The sequence below is a fragment of the Silene latifolia genome, chromosome 6, assembly GCF_048544455.1.
Source record: "Silene latifolia isolate original U9 population chromosome 6, ASM4854445v1, whole genome shotgun sequence".
Classification (NCBI taxonomy): domain Eukaryota; kingdom Viridiplantae; phylum Streptophyta; class Magnoliopsida; order Caryophyllales; family Caryophyllaceae; genus Silene; species Silene latifolia.
The window spans coordinates 134,685,538-134,696,841 of record NC_133531.1 but is presented as its reverse complement, the minus strand read 5'-3'; the positions used below and the strand labels follow the sequence as shown (position 1 = coordinate 134,696,841).

At 30.9% G+C, this 11,304-nt stretch overlaps 1 long non-coding RNA gene across 1 annotated transcript; it reads right to left on the bottom strand.

Moving 5' to 3' along the window:
- Nucleotides 1-5,102: 5,102 nt before the first annotated feature.
- LOC141585774 (uncharacterized) lies at nucleotides 5,103-7,486 on the bottom strand. Its single transcript, XR_012519412.1, has 4 exons — nucleotides 7,375-7,486; nucleotides 7,085-7,155; nucleotides 6,884-6,952; nucleotides 5,103-5,144 (listed from the first exon to the last, which is right to left on the bottom strand). It is a non-coding gene; the product is annotated as an uncharacterized LOC141585774 (long non-coding RNA).
- Between the last annotated feature and the right edge of the window lie 3,818 nt (nucleotides 7,487-11,304).

Here is an 11,304-nt window from a genome sequence, read left to right as displayed (position 1 = left end):
CTCGACAAAACAATAATGGATTTTCTACACCCGAAATCAACGCTTTCGGCCAAACCTTCATAATCTCATATTTGTTCTTTTAATTCCATGCTTCATTCCCATTCTCTATCCCATCTTCTGTCCAAAGATGGCACATGAAAATAAAACCGATACTACTATTTGAAAATATAAGCCAGTTAACGATGCCGAGTTGGAATTTGTCGGTACAATAACTGTCACATAATAAAAACTATTTTTAAACTGGATTATATGGGATTACTAATAATTCAGTATGCAATAACTCCGTCCCGTCGCCCCTCCCCCAACAAGTAACTAACATTATTCTTAAAATGGTAATGAGGATATTTTGTACTGTCTAATCAACGCATAGAAATCGATTAGAAAACAGAAAAATCAAAGCACACTCCAATGATTCACAAGTTACACACAAATATAACTAAATTAATCAAACAACAAAGTACCAAAAATTGATTGAAAACAACAAAGAAACAGGATAAATGGAGAAGAACAGAAATGTATACCAATCAGGAGCTTACATCAACAAGATTATGGGATGTGAATAATCAGCAGAATGGAACTGATGGAGCCTGCAGTGAACCGCAATTCTGCTGCAACTAGGATTTTTTTGGGCATTTCGCTCTTTCAGAAGCAATTTCTTGTAACAACACAAGTTGTTCCTCAACTACTCCTGAAAACATACAATTTACGATTATTAGACACAAAGATGATGGACACAAGATTATGCAGATTATAATGAAGAAAGCCCATACTTCTATCAACAATGTCCAAATGGCCTGTAACGATTTTGTGGATAAGCTCCTGATTGGTGTCACGGATCGCCTGATTGGTATATACCTCTATCAACAACATTATGCAGATTATAATGAATAAATTGGAAAAAACTTACATCAACTAACGAAGAATCACAGAGACGCATGAAATGCAACGAATGCGAAGTTTTTAACGCCATTTTGGGGAGAATGAGGCGCGAATGGAATTAGGGTTAGATTTCTTCTAATTAGGGGAAATTAAGAAAATGATGGAAGTAATTGATTAAAACAATGAAAATTAGTAACAATTATAAACTTACATGTCGAAGAATCTCGAAAATTCGATCAAATTGGAGAAGTGATGTGATGAAATTGAGCGAAACACGATACGATCGAAGGTGTGGTTTCTGCAAAATAGTCAGGTAGAGTTTCCGCCACCGGCGTGTAATCGTCGTCAACGGAGAGCGGTCGTCGGATAACATTCGTCGTCGGTGATGAGAAAGATTAATGAAGACAGGATTAGTGAGAGCGTGTGTCGTGGGTTTGGGGTTTTGTTTGAGAGGATAAGAGAGTGTAATGTTGGCCGTCGATGAATTAATCTGAAAGGCTATTATTAAGTTCGTACGGTTCGCACCATAATTTGGTTCGTACAGGATCCTGATTCTATATATATATATATATATATATATATATATATATAGAGGCGGGATCCGGTGAGTCCACCTAAATATTTGAGTCCATGAGTCCAACAAATGTATCACACCATGTACCAAATAATATCACGCATAAAATTGACAAACAAAACCCGTCAAAACCTTCTAAAACAAACCAAAACATCCAGTTAAACGAAATACATACTTTCTCTCTCTAAACCTACCTAAATACCTCGAAAAATCTCAAAACATTTGCGACAAATTCATCCGATTTCTGCTGGATTTAATCAACTTCATTATTAATTCGATCGCTACAAGTAAATAGTATCACTATATTTCTCTCTAATGTCACACAGGTACATTCATATTTCATTATTAATGCGAAATACAAGTTATATGTTTTAATTTCTGTCGTTTTAGTATAGCTTATTTGATGTTGATTTTGTTCGAAATTATAATATGTATGTTGAATTAGAAGCATATAATAGGATTTCATCAAAAAAATATTGAACTAATTGTTGAGTGATATGTGGTACTTTTATGTTCTTGCTTTAGATTTGTAAATATGTTAGCTATAGACGATTTTAGACGTTTTTGGTGATTATTTCAGCAAATCGAACTAATTATGTATTATTAATTGTATGTTTTTGGTATTTATTGAATGTTTTTTTGTTTAATTGCGAAAATTAGGGTTAATATTATATAATTTTAAAAAACTAGGGTTTCATATTATGAAGTTGAATTTGTTTGACAATGTAGTTGAGAAATTGAGACTTAGCCAGTGTTCATTGAATGAGAAAAGTAGGTATATGTGTTTGTTATTACAGTCACCTTAATTTAGCGACATACTTTTTAGAAGATAGGTCTCAGTATAGTCATGTCTTTTTGTTCTCCCTGTTGCTAACAGTGATTCATCATTTCTAAGTTGTGTCATTTTGTTCATCGTAAGATATACTTGTACACTTTCATGAGCTATGATGTCATCTTCTTATTTTGATATCTGAACTACTTTGCTTGTAGTTCTATCCAGGAATCCATAAGTAAGATGGGTAATGTATTTGCTAAGCTGAAATCAATTATAAAGGTGAGCATTTTATAGAAAGATGATTACTGAATGTCGAAGTACAACTGCTAATACGTCTGCTTCTTATGTTATTGGGCGCTTTAGATTTCCCTCTCCAACTTCCAGCTAGAAGCGATTGATGCATCAGTCAAGGCGTGCACTGAACTAGAACAACTACATCTATCTCGCAACGATATTAAGGTTTGTGTTCGACTTTTTTTTCCTTACTCCACCCGTGATTGCATTTTCGTCCTAATCACCACGAATCAGTAATGTTTTCTAACTGACGCTACCAGAAGAATTAAGTCACAATAAGAAACTTCAAATTTTGGACATCGGAAACAACATACTTATTAGGTGGTCTGCTATAGAGGTATGCTTTGATGGGATGCATGCAGTCGCATTTTCTTCTTTTATATATTGGTGTAAACTTTTTCCTTTAGTTCATGTTTTTTTTTTGTTCTAGGCAGGCACTTTGTTCATTACGGAATCTGAAAAACTTGAATGTACTTGGCAACCCCATAGCAGAGAAGTCAAAACTACTTAAGAAGGTAAAATATTTGTAAGGGGCATGAAAAAACAAAAAAATAGTTGCTACTGTCTACTCTATGTAGCGTACTTGTTTTGAAGGGAGCTTAGTATTAGACGTTTTGGTGGAATTCCTTCGAGAGCCATGTACATACATGGTTACATGCTGTGTAGAATGGTTGCTGTAACCGGTTAAGCATAACTTATTCTTTTTGTAAGAACCGATGTACTTTTGTGTGATTATGAATAAAATTTCCGAAAAAAGTTGCTCATTTGAATAAGAATAGTAATTAAAAGTGAACTGATGTAATGTAATATTAGCTGGTATTTTGTGATATTTTTTAAGAGCAGTAATGATATTGTGTCTTGTATGTAGTGATATTGTTACTTCAACATCTCGTATAAACATAATCTTTTTAAGTGTGATATTGTTTTTTTTATAAAGTGTGATATTGTTTTAAGAGAAGTGTGATATTCTTTGTTAAGGGTTCTAATATTTCGTTATCAACAGGTTGAAAAAGGAAGATTATATTATTGTGATATTGTTATTGACAAATGGTGATATTGTTAATGACATAGTGAGATATTGTTAATGCAATCGTGTGATATTGTTAACCACATCATGCGATATTGTTTCTTATAACGTGTGATATTGTTTTCAATATCCTGTGATACTTCTGAAGTTATATATTTTTATTTAAAACTCTTATAAAACGCAATAAAAATAGCAAATCATAATATAAATATGATATTGTTACTAAGTTACTTTGATATTTTTTTTTCTAATAAGTCGTACTACTTTATCAAAATTATAAGAGTAACAACGTTCTAACAAAAAAAACAAGTTTCATTGATAAAGTTATGACTATTGTTTTATCTGATATCTAGGAGTTACAGAGTGTCAACCAAAAATGGAAAAAGAATATAAAATTGTTGATGATGTAGGATTTCTTTAGTCATTGGGATTGTTGATGTTGTAGTAATTTTATGTTGTCTGTTACCAGGTTTTTGTTGCACTTGACATTGGTTACTTTGAGCAACTCTTCATAATATTATAAGAAGATGAAGATGAAGATGATGATGATGGTGGTGGTGGTGGTGGTGGTGGATAAGAGCTCAAGACACAAAAAAGACGATACAAGAGTGTTGCAAATGCTAGGCGTAGATGTAGTGTAGAGTTACATGTAAGGGTAGAGGAAGGAACTCAAAGGACTACTAAGAATAGTAATTTAAAATGAATTGATGTAATGTTGGTAGGATAAGTAGTCTAATATAGGTGGCATAAACTGGTATTGTTGCCTATATTTTTTGATATTGTTTAGGAGCGGTAATGATATTGTGTCTTGTATGTAGTGATATTGTTACTTAAACAGCTTGTATGAACATAATCATTTTAAACGTGATATTGTTTTTTTATAAAGTGTGATATTGTTTTAAGTGAAGTGTGATATTCTTTGTAAATGGTTCTAATACTTCATTATCAACAGGCTGAAAAAGGCAGATTATATTTTTGTGATATTGTTACTAGCAAATGGTGATATTGTTAATGACATTGTGTGATATTGTTAATCCAATCGTGTGATATTGTTATCCACATCATGCGATATTGTTTCTTATAACGTGTGATATTGTTTTCAATATCATGTGATATGTATACAGTTATATATTTTTATTTAAAACTCTTATAAAAAACGCACTCCGTATTAAAAATGGCAAATCATGTTACAAATATGATATTGTTACTAAGTTACTTTGATATTTTTCTAATAAGTCTGTACTACTTTAACAAAATTATAAAAGTAACATCGTTTTAACAAAAAAACAAGTTACATTGATCAAGTTACGACTACTGTTTTTGCAAAAGAGTCTTAGAAAAGACAATAAAACCTGATAACTCAGAGTAACCGGGTGCCAACCAAAAATGGAAATAGAACAAAAAATTGTAACCACTTTGAAAGAAATTTAAGAATAAAAAAATTGTCTTTATAAGGGAAATGCTACAAAAAAAAAGATCATTTGCTCATTGATGTTGTACTATATGGCTACTAAAAAAAATTGATTTGCTGATTGATGTTGGCAGTTCCACATGCACACCCATAAGTCTTAATCAACCTCAGCAAGCGAAGAAATCTGCAAAAAAAAAACATCGTTTAATCACCATTTTTCAGACAAAATGAAATATAAAAATGGAAAAATGAAAAACATAAATGAGTAGATGACTCATTTGATCAAGAAAGTAAAAGAGTTTACATTAAAGAAGGGGGACATTTGGACCATAGTCATTATCTCTATCAAGACACTGATTGAGTGTAACGTTGTTGATACAAACATTTACCATCGTTGACACAAACATTGACCATCGTCGACATGATAGGCATAATAAAATGCTTTCTAGTTTCATAAATTTCTTAAAAGTGATTTATAAACATTTGAGTGTTCCTCTGTAAAACATTTCACAACCCTTTCATAGTTCTTAAAACATTCACATTTCTTTTCTCGCTTGGAGGAGTTGCTAGGCTTGAAAAGGTGCTTATAACGACTTCTATCCTAGATATTACTTCTTCTTTGAATCAGACTCTTTCTTTTATTTCGTACCTACCTTTCTTTCGGTTTATATCTGATTCATCATTGGGTGGCGATGTTTCATTTTGTAATATGGCTTGTGGTGATTTAATATTCTTCTTGAACATGCATTGAAGTCAGGCCAACTCCTTGCTTGAAGATTCTATAGGACCCTAAAAAATAATGAAGGCAGTAAAGTGACGATAAGATGGTCACACTCGGGATGACAAGATAATTACTGATGGCCAAAATGAATCAAATGTGACATTCGAGGTTGAAGAGCCTATCATTAATAGTGTTGAACACACAACAATGGAGCAAGCCTAGGGTATTTATAACTACTTTGTACTTATCTACTACTTTGTTGATATACCCCTATCTATTGGCTGTCACTACCACAAACCACATTACCACCCATTTTTTTCAGAAGTTTTTAACAATCATCCGCCTTCTTAGGATAGAATAAAGGTAAAAAAAAGTTCATATTATTTCTACGTTTCCTCATATTATTATCTTTTGTGCTACTGTGCGGGATTAGGAAGGCATTCGATTTTGGTGTTCAGCCTAATTTCTATAATTTGCTGATTTTGGTTCTAAATATTGTGCGGTGCCTTGTCAAAGGATATGCTAACCACCAAAGATTTATCTATCACTTAGCAGGAGTGTGATACCATGTGACTTCAGGGACCTGTCAGTTGTAGTAGATGCTACACTTAGTAGTTCTGAACAATCCATGTACTATATCGTAGTACATTAAACATTTAATATTCACCTAAGATGATGATACATCCTATTAATGAGGGCCAAGGATGAGTTTATTCAAATATTGAACCAATCCATATTAATTTTATGTACAAGTGTATTGTCTATCAAAATCCTTTAGATGATGTTATGTCTTAATCATTTAAAACTCAAAGATGATCATCAAGCATAATTAACAAACCACCCAAAAGATTTATTTTAACGGTTATGGTTTTTTTAGGCTAACCAAGTTCTAAACAATCAAGTAGAACCATCCATTCAGAATAAGGAGCTATAAGACAGTGATACATTAGAGATTCTAGAATACTTACTTCTGCACTAAAGCTATTGCCAAGTACATTAAAGCAAAAATCAAACACCCAGCACACGTAAATCTTACATCACTAAACAACAACTCTTAATCTGAATAAGTAATTTAATAGAACACATTAGACACGTAAATTAAATCACACAAATAATAGGTCAAAAAAGACCATAAAAACGTGTTTTTCTGTAAAAGAACACAAAACGAAGAAAAATAGAGCAAGTAGATTACGAATCATTACCTGATGATACTAATTCATCAATTGCGACTATTCGTTCATCGTTGTCCTCTTCCTTCGTTGTAAGAAAACCTAAATTAACTCAATCACGGAATTAATTAAATTTCTCGATAAAAATCATTTCAAAATCTCAAATTCGACTATAATATACATTCAATAACAACTTATACTACTCACATGATAATAATCATAAACTTTGAATACCTGATGAAGCGAATTCATCAATTGCGATTGTTCGTTCGCCGTTGTCCTCCTCCTTCGTTGTATAAGAACACCTAAATGGAATCAAACACATAATTAATTGAATTTTCCGATAAAAATCATTTTGAATTCTCAAATTCGACTATAAGAAGATTAACTACCAAAACAATAACCTAGAAAATTCGATTCTTACTCATAAATGAGATCTAAAGTTTAACAAATCAAACTGAAAATTGATTCAAATCGAAATAAAAAAGCGACCTAATAATGTTTAAAAGGATAATCAAACTTACAGAATGATGCAGATTAATGTTGGAAGCAAGAAGCATGTCGAAATAGAAGAACAGACGAACGAGGATGTCGAAGAGTGAAAAGGGAGAAATGAGGCACTATCAGAGAACAAGGCGGAAGAAGAAGAAGCGCGGAAGAGAGAGAGTAGAGAGAGAAAGTGAATATAAATAAATGAATGAATGACTGACTATGAGAGTATATATCAAATTATAAAATTACAAAAATACCCTTACTATAGCGCGTTAGATCTTAGTCATTGATCTATTTGATCTGACGGTTGATATTAGGACTCACGGACTCAAAAATATGTGGTAGACTCACGTGATCCTAATTCTATATATATATATATATATATATATATATATATATAGAGTGAGCATCCCATGAGTCTAGCATCTTAGATGAGTCTAGCATATCAATAAGGACCATTGGATCAACAAGATCCAACAGCCCTCGTTCAACCACGTCACCCCTAAACATTCAGCCAAATTATAAAACCTAAACATTGTTTATCGCAGTCTTATTATTTTCTTAAATTTTCTCTCTCTTCAGATATTTTCTCTGTTTCTCTCTCTCTCTAGTAACTGCAACCATCTCTCGTTGCCAAAAAATATTCCACAATCAAGTAAAATTATCACCACAATCAATCGAAGATCTTCAAAAAAGTATAGTCAAGATTCCGTTGCATCCGTTTCTCACATATTGGAGAGGTATAAATCGCGCTCTTTCCACAATTTTTTTTTAAAAATTTTTGTTGTGATTGATCTTATCGAATGTTGTTCTTGATTGATATGAAGAATTTGTCAATCGATTTACTTCAATTTTGATTTTCGTTTTCAACAAAATAAATTAGGGTTAGTGTTGTGCTTAAAGTGATTAATTGATTTTTAGTCCTAATTTGTATGTGTTCATATTGTTGTTGTCGATTGTTCATACTATTAACTTTGATTGTATTGTTCATAGTGTTTGTGCAAAAATTAGGGTTATGACCGATGAAAATTGTGCGATAGTTTTAATTTGTGGTTTTTAATTTACGGTTGAATTATGTATTAATGTGTGATTTTGTGGATTGTTAAATAGTTTTATAATATCATTTTTATATTCTTATTTATCGATTCTATGTATTCATAGTATTTGTCAAAAAGCTAGGGTTACGACATTATGAAATTCATAACTGGATTTATTTTCATGAAATTGAGCGGAAATCATCGCGATTAAATTAGCTTTTGTAAAATTTTCAACACATGTTCTTTGTAATATTGTTCTTTAATATTGTTCTTGTAAATAATATTATCGCATCACATTATTGTATGGTGATTTTGCAAAAGTATAACTGGACTTGATTTCAAGAAAATTGGGGTAAATTTGAGGATTAAATTTTCATAAGATATTTGACGCATGTTACAAGATCATTATTCTATTGTAACATTATTCTGATAAATATTGACAACGTAACATTATTATTCTGTAACATTGATATCTTTAACATTATTACTACACAAGATAATGCGATTATTATTGAGCAAAGGTCAATATTTTTTTAATCGAACTTGCAATATTATTATAACTATATATATTGGATGTTGTAACATCATAAAATAATATTGTGTGCTTTTGTCCAATTAAATTTAATGGTATAGCATTGTTATAAACTCAAAAGAGTGATGTTGAACACTAATAATGGTCAAATCTTTTTTTAAATTTCAGAAATTCAAGAAGAAAGTTTGATTAAGCAACACAAAAATTCGAGTTGCGCAAAAAGATGGCACATACAAACAAAGAGTAAGACACCGACATGAAGATATACGTGAAGATGACAACGTTATTGAAGTTGAAATGCTAGTATAGACTTTTAACATTGTTGTGAGATTTTGGCGTGGGATTATGATGTAAACTTTAACATTGGTGTTTTGTGGTATTATGTAACATGTTAACCTTGCCTTTTGTCATTGAAATGAATTCAAGTTGAAACTTAAATATTGTTACTGATATTACTTTCATGAATCAATTATGTTACAATAATGAAAATATTGTAGTAGCGTCACCGTAATGATGTTACAAAGAATACTAATACAATAATAATTAAAGACTAATCTCTACCTTCACATTTTTAAATTAATCTATACACTCTGTTATATAGTAAATGAACAAGATAATTATTACTCTATCGTTGTTCTCGTGTTTCTTCGTAATGATTTCTTACAAGAATCGTGTTTCTTGTAACATTGATCTCCCTTTGATGAAGTAAATTAAAAGATGTTACAAAGAAACATTATCACTTTAAAGTAGCATGATCAGGATTAGTTGTATAAGTGTTAATGTACCGAACTAAATAATATTTCTCTTAATATTGTCCAATGTTACCTTGATAAATAAATTATGCAACAACAACAAAATGTTACTATAATAGTAATCACCTTTGCTTATGAAAAATAAATACATGAATGAAAGTCGTTATTCTATTACAAACAAAACATTAAAAGCTCGTAAACTCCATTATGTTGAACCTCTTTGTAGCGTCGATGTAAACTTTTGAATGGTCCGCAAAAATCTGCTTATGAAAAGAAGAAAAGATCACTCGAAAGTGTTCGGAGGTCTTGATCATTAACAGAGGATGACCGATGATTATGAGCCTCATCGAATTCACTAATATTACAGCCCTTCTTCAAAGATAAATATGATATAGCAATCAATCCTTGGTAAATTGATTCACCTCTGAGCATGAAAAACATTGACAACGATTAATATAAGACTATATTGCTATTATTATGAAAGACTCAGTATTAAGAACAATGTTATTATTCTTGTAAAATATTGAAAACAAGTTATGTTTTTATTTATGGAGACCTAGTATTATCAGTAACAATGTAACAATAAAATATCAACATCGTATGACATTGATGAAATAAAAAGAAAATCACCAAACCAAAAAAAAAACTCAGATGCAAAGGAGTAACAAAATTATCTGTACACATATTCTTACGATCCATACAACTAATGAACATAAAATCCGATGAAAAAAAAACGAATCGTAAAAAATATAAGTTGAACATCAATTACGAAAATTAAAATTCAATAACCAAATCGAGTTCAGTAATTGAATAAAAATTTAAAAGCAACTATAAAGGTGTAGATCTAAAAAAAAAAACCTAAAAATCAGGGGCTACTCTTTTTTATATGGCATAGATGCAAGCACTGAAACAACAAATCACTTTTCTAATGTTTATCGATAATAAATGATAACATTATAATGAAACAACTTCATCAAAAGAAGGTGCTAAATATAACATTATACAATTATAAAGATATTAGAACACAATTTCACATTCTTCGTAACACACTCACACAATAACATCAGATTACAATTATTTCAAGTTCAGCTTTGTTCTGCAATTTTAATGTTATAGTAACGCTGTTACAGTAACATGCGTCGATTATTTTACGAAACCTAATATAATTCCTACAGTTATCACAATTTTCATGAAAACAAATCCAGTTATAAATTTTACTATGTCAGAATCCTAATTTTTTGACAAACATTAAAAACACATATAGTAGACCGTAAACAATGTGAAGATGGTGTTATAACACGAAACATCAATTAAAAGTCAACAAAAATGGAATTAGAATCATGCTCTAGTTAACCACGAGATCTAGAAAATTAAATATTCAATTTAATCAACCACAAAAATTCTATTATCAATCTTAAATTTCTTTTTTCGTTTGCATTCTAATTAAAGATCCAACACACATCAATTAAAAGTCAACAAATCTGGAATTAAAATCGAATCATAATAGTGGCGTAAAATACTATGTTCATGAACTCTAAAACACACGAAAACTAGGGTTTAACATCCAGGTGTTTACTTGAGATGAAAAATCGTTGAGAAAATAAAAAATACATAGGAAAATCAAGAGGAAACTAAACATGA